General features: G+C 42.0%; 1 non-coding gene across 1 annotated transcript; it reads right to left on the reverse strand.

The window, feature by feature from the left end:
* Positions 1-8,796: 8,796 nt before the first annotated feature.
* Positions 8,797-8,869, reverse strand: TRNAK-CUU. Its single transcript has one exon. It is a non-coding gene; the product is annotated as a tRNA-Lys (tRNA).
* Positions 8,870-9,345: the final 476 nt, after the last annotated feature.

A 9,345-nucleotide genomic window follows, 5' to 3' on the forward strand; every position in this document is an offset into this window, starting at 1 on the left:
GAGATGTACACATAAACCAGAGCCTGAGAACTTGTACATGCTCCCACACACACTCCTCAACTGCTATGGAAGGAAAAGGAAGCTTCGAAAATATACCCTTCCAACTTCTGATGACAATGAGTCCTTGGCAGCAGACAAAGTACTTATTCCACATCATCCTTTCAAAGCTAAATGTTTCTGAAATGGAACTCAATACTCACCACACTTAAAGTCCAGCCAGGGGACTTACAGCATTATTGTCACTAAATAAGTGAAGTATGTAGGGACATATTAGCAGGCACGGGTGTTATGTCCATCCTTTATGTGGGGGAAGATGTATAGACAGGAAACATGGTGATAGGTTCATTCCTAACCACAAGAAGATAAGGAAGGGGGCTGAAGGGAACTGGTAATGCAATACTGAGCTTTCTACCTGTAGGTCAACAGTTCAAACCTGGGCCCCATCAGAGAGGCAAAGAATGCTCATGGAGACTGAATTATGGTCCCTCCAATGACAGGTTTCAGAGTAGCAGCCATGTTAGTCTGTATTCGCAAAAAAAAAGGAGTACTTGTGGCACCTTAGAGACTAACAAATTTATTAGAGCATAAGCTTTCGTGAGCTACAGCTCACTTCATCAGATGCATTTGGTGGAAAAAACAGAGGGGAGATTGATATACACACACAGAGAACATGAAACAATGGGTTTATCATACACACTGTAAGGAGAGTGATCACTTAAGATAAGCCATCACCAGCAGCAGGGGGGGGAAAGGAGGAAAACCTTTCATGGTGACAAGCAAGGTAGGCTATTTCCAGCAGTTAACAAGAATATCTGAGGAACAGTGGGGGGTGGGGGGGGAGAAATAACATGGGGAAATAGTTTTACTTTGTGTAATGACTCATCCACTCCCAGTCTCTATTCAAGCCTAAGTTAATTGTATCCAGTTTGCAAATTAATTCGAATTTAGCAGTCTCTCATTGGAGTCTGTTTTTGAAGCTTTTTTGTTGAAGGATAGCCACTCTTAGGTCTGTAATCGAGTGACCAGAGAGATTGAAGTGTTCTCCAACTGGTTTTTGAATGTTATAATTCTTGACGTCTGATTTGTGTCCATTCATTCTTTTACGTAGAGACTGTCCAGTTTGACCAATATACATGGCAGAGGGGCATTGCTGGCACATGATGGCATATATCACATTGGTAGATGCGCAGGTGAACGAGCCTCTGATAGTGTGGCTGATGTGATTAGGCCCTATGATGGTGTCCCCTGAATAGATATGTGGACAGAGTTGGCAACGGGCTTTGTTGCAAGGATAGGTTCCTGGGTTGGTGGTTCTGTTGTGTGGTGTGTGGTTGCTGGTGAGTATTTGCTTCAGATTGGGGGGCTGTCTGTAAGCAAGGACTGGCCTGTCTCCCAAGATCTGTGAGAGTGATGGGTCGTCCTTCAGGATAGGTTGTAGATCCTTGATGATGCGTTGGAGAGGTTTTAGTTGGGGGCTGAAGGTGATGGCTAGTGGCGTTCTGTTATTTTCTTTGTTGGGCCTGTCCTGTTGTAGGTGACTTCTGGGTACTCTTCTGGCTCTGTCAATCTGTTCTTCACTTCTGGGGCAGATCGGTAGAGCAATTTAGAGAGCTATCCCTCTGATGGATTTCTGTGCATAAACAGTTGGCATCAGTTACATGTCTGGTCAGTCCAATACCTTTTGCAAGCCCTAAACTCACTCTCCTGCTGGTAATAGCTCATCTCACTCTCCTTACAGTGTGTATGGTAACACCCATTGTTTCATGTTCTCTGTATATAAATCTCCACACTCTATTTTCCACTGAATGAATCCGATGAAGTGAGCTGTAGCTCACGAAAGCTTATGCTCAAATAAATTTGTTAGTCTCTAAGGTGCCACAAGTACTCCTTTTCTTTTTACAAATATAGTCGTTAAGAAATGTACCTTGTAGTGATGGTGTTTAAAAACAAAGCCAAGTAAGTGACAGTGAAGCTACTAGAGAAAGGTACTCCTAAGTAAACTGTTTTAATACTGATTAATCTGCGCTGGTCAGGGATGCAAAGCCATTCAGAACTTTAATTACACATGGCAACATTCCTCCACTACTAACGACCTTTTGAAACAAGTCTCTCTTTATTGCTCTATGATGATTCTAGGCAGGACATTACAGTGATCTACTGAGCTGCACCACTGGGTATGGGAGACTGGATGACCTGGACCTGTTTCAAGTTCTTTTTTTCTTGCAGCCTGTATTACTATCCCAGGAGACTTCTCAATAGGCACATGTCTCTCAAAAATGGCAGGCATAATTTTCCATGAAAACGTAGTCTGCTTCAGCAAGGATGTCTAAGCTTTTGTCTTCACTGAGAAATGGTGTGGTTTTACATTGAGACAGCTAACTCAAGATAGCTATTTCAATGTGAAACCCTAGTGAGAACAAGGCAACATAGTTTTGGGGGGTTGTTTTTGGGTAATTTTTTTAACCTCAATGGCACTAGTCAAGGTAAACCCTGATGGGTGATATGGGAATTAACCTTGATGTAGCTATTCAAGAACTACCTGTGTCTTGTCTCCCTTAGAATTTTACAGCAAATCAGCTCTGTCACGTTAATGATTCAATGTAAAAAAAAAAACCTCCTTTCACAGTGAAGATGAAGCCAATATCACTTAGCTATAGTGCTGCCATTTACAATTAACACCGGGAAATGTAACAGCCTTCTCAAACCCAGCACACTAACTCTGTACAATTCCCTCCCTGCTGCATTGAAACATTTTATATATATAAAATGATCTTTGTTTTCACGAGAAGGCATCACTGTGATCATGCAGTCTGATTTTCTATATAAGGGCTTGTGTACACTTATCAGGGAATCGACGTGCGGCGATCGACACATCAATGGTTGATGTAGTGGAGCTAGTGAAGACCCGCTAAATCAACCGCAGATCACTCTGCCATTGACTTCTGTACTCCACCAGAATGAGAAGAGTAAGGGGAGTCAATAGGAGAGCATCTCCTGTCAACATAACATAGTGTGGGCCCCATGGTAAGTAGATGTAAGCTACGTCAACTTGAGTTACACTACTAACGTAACTCAAATTGCATAGCTTAGATCGATTTAGCCCCGGTAGTGTAGACAAGGCCTAACACAGTCCATAGGACTTCCCTGAATTAATTCCTGAATGGAACTAGAACTTTCTATGATACCTGGAACAGTGAAAGAGATTTTTTAAATGTTAACTGCAAACTATCGGTAGCTCTTGTGCTCTTCTGGTATTTAAGGTACGGTTTGTAACCACTGATCTCATATAATGTGGGCAAAATGGATCAAGATAATAGTTGTATGAAATGTATGTTTTTCCTAAGTTCACTTAGACCAGTTGATAAGCAACTGGAGGTGGAGAAAGAACTTCAGTAAAGCACAACTCTGCAGCATGTGGGCTGGATGTCAGCTTGAGAAGTGAGGTGGGATGCCAGAAGAATCCATTTTAATAAATCTGTGGATGCTTCTCTTTTTCCATGCTGATTCCATTTCTGAATGCTGTGACCCAGGTGGTACCCAGCTGAACACCTTATAACTCTCTCTGGCAGACCCAAAAAGGCAGTCATAAAAAGAAAGAGCTGAGCTCCAGCTGGTGCAGCCACTCTACAAAGACATAAGTTAGTGCCCTGGCGAGGTCTGCTGTCTGAATCCAGATGCTTTCATTTAATGGTCGGTGTCTCTTCCTTAGCTAGCATTTAAATCACAGTAATGTTAAATTAGCAGAAAGAGATGGCAGATCACACTGCAGCAAATGAAAACACTTACCCCCATCTTCTCCCATAAGGCCTGAGGCTTGCCACATTGCGAAAGCAGTGCAATGGGACTTCACGGTCTTGTACAGTTTGATGTATAGATCTGATCTGCAACCAGAAAGGAAACATTTAATATTTTAGTCTAGGGGGAAATTGTGATGAGCTAGTGTTGGCTTTGTGGGGAAGGGGTTATTACATTTCTCTGTGTGGTTTATAAATGGTAGTCATGTAGACAAGTGAGTAGATTCCTTGTTCGTAGATTTGAAGATGTCTCTCTCCTCTTTGACTCCCTCCACTGGCTCCCCATCCTTGTTTAACCTACTGGAATGAAACCCTGGCATCTTTCAACTCAGTGGCAAAAATCCCAAAGATTTCAACAGGGTGGGATTTCACCCATATTCACCTCCCTCAAGGCTCTGTATATATCTGTTCTCCTCTCTACTTCTCTTTCTTTGTTAAGTTTTGCATTGCCTCCATCCCATGCACTCCGCTACTACCCCCCATTGCCTGCATGTTCAAGATAAAGGCAAACAAGTGCAGCCACTTATACAAGATTGGATGTCCCCGAACTCATCCATAAGCCTCCTACCTTCTCCACTAAGTATTTCTTAAAAATCCACTTCTTCCCTGCTGCTTGTAAGTTACTCCTGTTGATTTGTATGGAAAATCCCTTTTGTTAGTTCCCTGACAACTATCCACATGTCTAGGCTGTTCAGAGGAAGGCCCATTGCTTCTTGTATGCCCAAAAAGTGGCTTACACATTATGGGTGCTACCACAAACAAATAAATTATAGTAAAATAATAGTAATAAATAATAATAATAATTAATAATCAGATGGGACAGCTGCATAAGTTTTATTTCTTTTTGTGGTAACTCATTCCATTATTTTCCTTTTGCAGCATATAATTCATATGTCACACAGTGGAAAATGCAGTGGTAGAATAAATGAACAGGTACATGAAGTGCAAATATAAAGCCTTAATAAATCACTTTGCTGTTGGAGAGAAATATTGCATCTGACCTGCAAGCTTTCTGCATGTGGAACTCCCACTTAAACCAGTTGGTTTCTAGTTCATTTATGAGATCATTGCAGTTGCTAACACAGGGTCCAAACCTAGTGGTGCTGAGCACCCTCAACTCCCATTGAAGACAACAGGAGTAAAGGGCACTCAGTTTTTTCTAGAATAGGGGCCTTTGGGATCACACATGAACTTCTCCCTTTGTTAGGTGAGGAGTCCAGGGGCTAATTCCTCACATCATTTTTACACCAGTGCAAACCAGTTGACTTCAGTGGAATCACTCCTGATTTACACTGGTGTAAATGAAAAGAATCAGATTCCATCATTGAAGTCACAAATCCACTGAAGCACTTAGAGGAGAGGAAAGTGATCAGGAACAGTCAGCATGGATTCACCAAGGGCAAGTCATTCCTGACTAATCCAATTGCCTTCTATGACGAGATAACTGGCTCTGTGGATGAGGGGAAAGCAGTGGCTGTGATATATCTTGACTTTAGAAAAGCTTTTGACATGGTCTCCCACAGTATACTTGCCAGCAAGTTAAAGAAGTATGGGCTGGATGAATGGACTATAAGGTAGATAGAAAGTTGGCTAGATTGTCAGGCTCAATGGGTAGTGATCAATGTGTCCGTGTCTAGTTGGCAGCCGGTATCAAGTGGAGTGCCTCAAGGGTTGGTCCTCAGGCTGGTTTTGTTCAATATCTTCATAAATAATCTGGAGGACGGTGTGGATTGCACCCTCAGCTATTTTGAAGATGACACTAAACTAGGAGGAGCGGTAGATAAGCTGGAGGATAGGGATAGGATACAGAGGGACCTAGACAAATTAGAGAATTGGGCCAAAAGAAATCTGATGAGATTCAACAAGGACAAGTGCAGAGACCTGCACTTAGGACGGAAGAATCCCATGCACCACTACAGACTAGGGACCGAATGGCTCGGCAGCAGTTCTTCAGAAAAGGACCTAGGAGTTAGAGGGGACGAGAAGCTGGATATGAGTCAACAGTGTGACCTTGTTGCCAAGAAGGACAATGGCATTTTGGGCTGTATAAGTAGGGGCATTGCCAGCAGATTGAGGGACGTGATCATTCCCCTATATTCAACATTGGTGAGGCCTCATCTGGAGTACTGTGTCCAGTTTTGGGTCCCACACTACAAGAAGGATGTGGAAAAATTGGAAAACATCCAGCAGAGGGCAACAAAAATGATTAGGGGACTGGAACACATGACTTATGAGGAGAGGCTGAGGGAACTGGGATTGTTTAGTCTGTGGAAGAGAAGAATGAGGGGGGATTTGATAGCTTCTTTCAACTACCTGAACCACCAAAGAGGATGGATCTAGACTGTTCTCAGTGGTAGCAGATGACAGAACAAGGAGTAATGATCTCAAGTTGCAGTGGGGGAGGTTTAGGTTGGATATTAGAAAAAACTTTTTCACTAGGAGTGTGGTGAAACACTGGAATGTGTTACCTAGGGAGGTGGTGGAATCTCCTTCCTTAGAAGTTTTTAAGGTCAGGCTTGACAAAGCCCTGGCTGGGATGATTTAGTTGGGATTGGTCCTGCTTTGAGCAGGGGGTTGGACTAGTTGACCTCCTGAGTCCTTTCCAACCCTGATATTCTATGATTCTATGATTCTCTATCCACGCAGGTGCACAGCACCACTAAGCAACATACTGGAACTGCACTATGCGAGCCAGTACTACACTGGATCCAATGGGAGTTTTGCCTGAATACGGACTGCTGGATTTGGTTTGAACATTCATCTAAAAAGCATCAACACTTACTAAGACTCAAAATGTTTCTAGTAGAGGACAAAGTTCAAAAGTTTAAAGATTGATCCTATATTCCTTTTTCAGGAAAACTACTACCGAAGTCAAGGGGAATGGAAATTGTGCCGGAGCAAGGACTGCAAGTCTAGATGAGGAGTCCAGGGGCTAATTCCTCACCTCATTTTTACACCAGTGCAAACCAGTTGACTTCAGTGGAGTCCCTCCTGATTTACACTGGTGTAAATGAAAAGAATCAGATTCCATCATTGAATTCACAGATCCACTGAAACCAATGGCAAAATTCCCACTGACTTCAGTGAGGCCAGGATTTCACTTCAGGTGTTTTATCCAAAACTTAGCTGAAATATCCAAACATCTTCACTTGGCAAAACTTGCCTGAAAATTTTCCAATAGGTTTTCTTAAAACATTTCTGGTTCTTTTGTCTCTGGGTATCCCAGAAATACCATGGAAAATGCCTCTTCTGGGGCTTCAGTGTTTCCACTTCTGGGTCTAGTGGGAAGCAAAAAGTGCAAATAGAGAATTTTTTTTTAAGTTAATAACTTCTATAAACTGCCAAGCAAGTTTGGTTTTACCTGGGGGCAAAGGAGTTGGTTGGTGGAAGGTTGGAGAATGCTTAACCCAGCCTGTATAAAATCCTGTTCCTAGAGACCTCATCGCCTGCTCTTTACTAGTTTTAGTTATATAGTCATTTTAGATTCATTTTTTCCAATATTTCAAATTTTGATTGACAAATTTTCAAGTTTAGAAATTGTTTGGCCAGCTCTAGTCTCTACCGTTTTGGTGTCATTCTAGAGCAGGAATAACCAGCATACAAGAAGGAAAATGAAAAACTGGTTCATGTATGAAGCTGTTTTGTCTAGGAACTGTTAGAGAAAGGGTTAGACTTAAATCAACTGTCTTCATGGATTTTATTACATAGATTCATTGGATGCAATAAATTACATGGTGCACAGAAGATATGTTAATGGATTTATTTGGCTTTTATGCCCATCACTTGTGCAAGGTTTTTGCCTGGCAGAGGAGAGAGGGGAGGAAAGGTAGGGGTTTACTTTGCTTGGAGAGAAGATGTATCCATTTATACTGGGCCAGATGCTCAGACGGATTGGTTCATTATTCCTTGAGTAGTTCAGTGACAAACAGGATTATGTAGGGAAGTAAGGGATTACTCAGGTAGCCTAAATGTGATTAAAAAGTGTAGATTTGGGATTTGTTTTTTAATTTACTATGTTTGCCTTCAGTTCTGCTAATAGGGAACATTTAATAAATCCATGGCCTGTGAGATACAGGATGTCAGGTTACATACTTAATGGTGCCTTCTGGCCTTAAAGTCTATGCATCTATGAAATTAAAATAAAAAGCTGATTCTTCAGGCCACTTTGATAAAATGCAGTCACCTTTGGTCAAAAGGTCATTAAGGGATTTTGCACTCAATAAAGTCAATGACAAAACTTCCAATTGACTTTAATAGTGCAGGATCAGCTGCTAAATCCTAAAATAATCTCAAAATTCTACTGGCACTTGGCTGCCAATATGGCTAGTGAAAAAAATTCAAAGTTCACACGTCCGATGGAATTTCTCATTGAAATTTTGAACATTGATGGACAAAAAAAAGTCAAAATTTTCCTAATCCCCCCCTACCCTTTTTTTTCTACCAGCGCTGATCAACATCAATTAGGGATACAACTAGAGCTAAAAGACTGGGAAAGAATGTTACTAAATGCCCATAAAAATCTGCTTACAGGAAAAGAATGGGACTGCATTAAATTTGCTCCATCAAATCTTCCATTTTCTACAGGGTGTTCTATTCCCTGCTGCTTGACAAGTGCTGGAGAGCAGGACAGGCAGATATTCACACCTGGTGAGGAGGGAGAGCATTTTGAGGTTTTTGCAAGGAGGTGCTCTCAGTTATTTGCAGGTGAAGGGGAACAGACTAGATTTCATTGATTTCACCAGGTCCACATTCACCCAATGATCCATAGAATCATAGAATATGAGGGTTGGAAGGGACCTCAGGAGGTCATCTAGTCCAACCCCCTGCTCAAAGCAAGACCAATCCCCCAATTTTTGCCCCAGATCCCTAAATGGCCCCCTCAAGGATTGAACTCACAACCCTGGATTTAGCAGGCCAATGCTCAAATCATCAGCTATTTCCTGCCCATCCTCCCCCGGCCCAAAAAAGAGATAGACTTTTAAGATCTTGGGGAATAGTTCATTGCCTGACCAGGGACTTGAACCCTGGACCCTCAAATTAAGAGTCTGATGCTCTACCCACTGAGCTAGCCAGGCTCACAAAATGTCTTGTATGCCATGCTGCAAGATGTACAACTTTGTTGTACTGGAAGTTGACTCTGGCACTGGAGCATCAGTTACATCAACTAATAAGAATCGCAGAGCTAGAAACTGTAGTGCTAGAAGCTGCTAATATTCCTGGACAATGGGAAGACTGTGGTATCCACCGATCCCAGTCTGGGCTTCATTCTGCAAAGTGCTGAGCACTCTGGCCCTGATCCAGCAAAGCTCATAAACAAGTGCTTAGCTTTAAGCCCCGGCCTAGTCCCATTAAAGTCAAACATGGGTTTAAATGCTTTGCTGGCTCACGGCCAGCATGTGGCTGGATCAAGCTCTCAGTGACTATTCGTCCTTAAAAAAATTGAAACTGAAGAAGAACATACAAAAATCTATAACTGAACTGACTGAAGATAATACTTAGGACTCCAGAAAAATTTCTTGGTAATAGTTTATTGAGATGTAAGTGATATGTG

This window comes from Dermochelys coriacea, chromosome 11 (assembly GCF_009764565.3).
Source record: "Dermochelys coriacea isolate rDerCor1 chromosome 11, rDerCor1.pri.v4, whole genome shotgun sequence".
NCBI classification, from domain to species: domain Eukaryota; kingdom Metazoa; phylum Chordata; order Testudines; family Dermochelyidae; genus Dermochelys; species Dermochelys coriacea.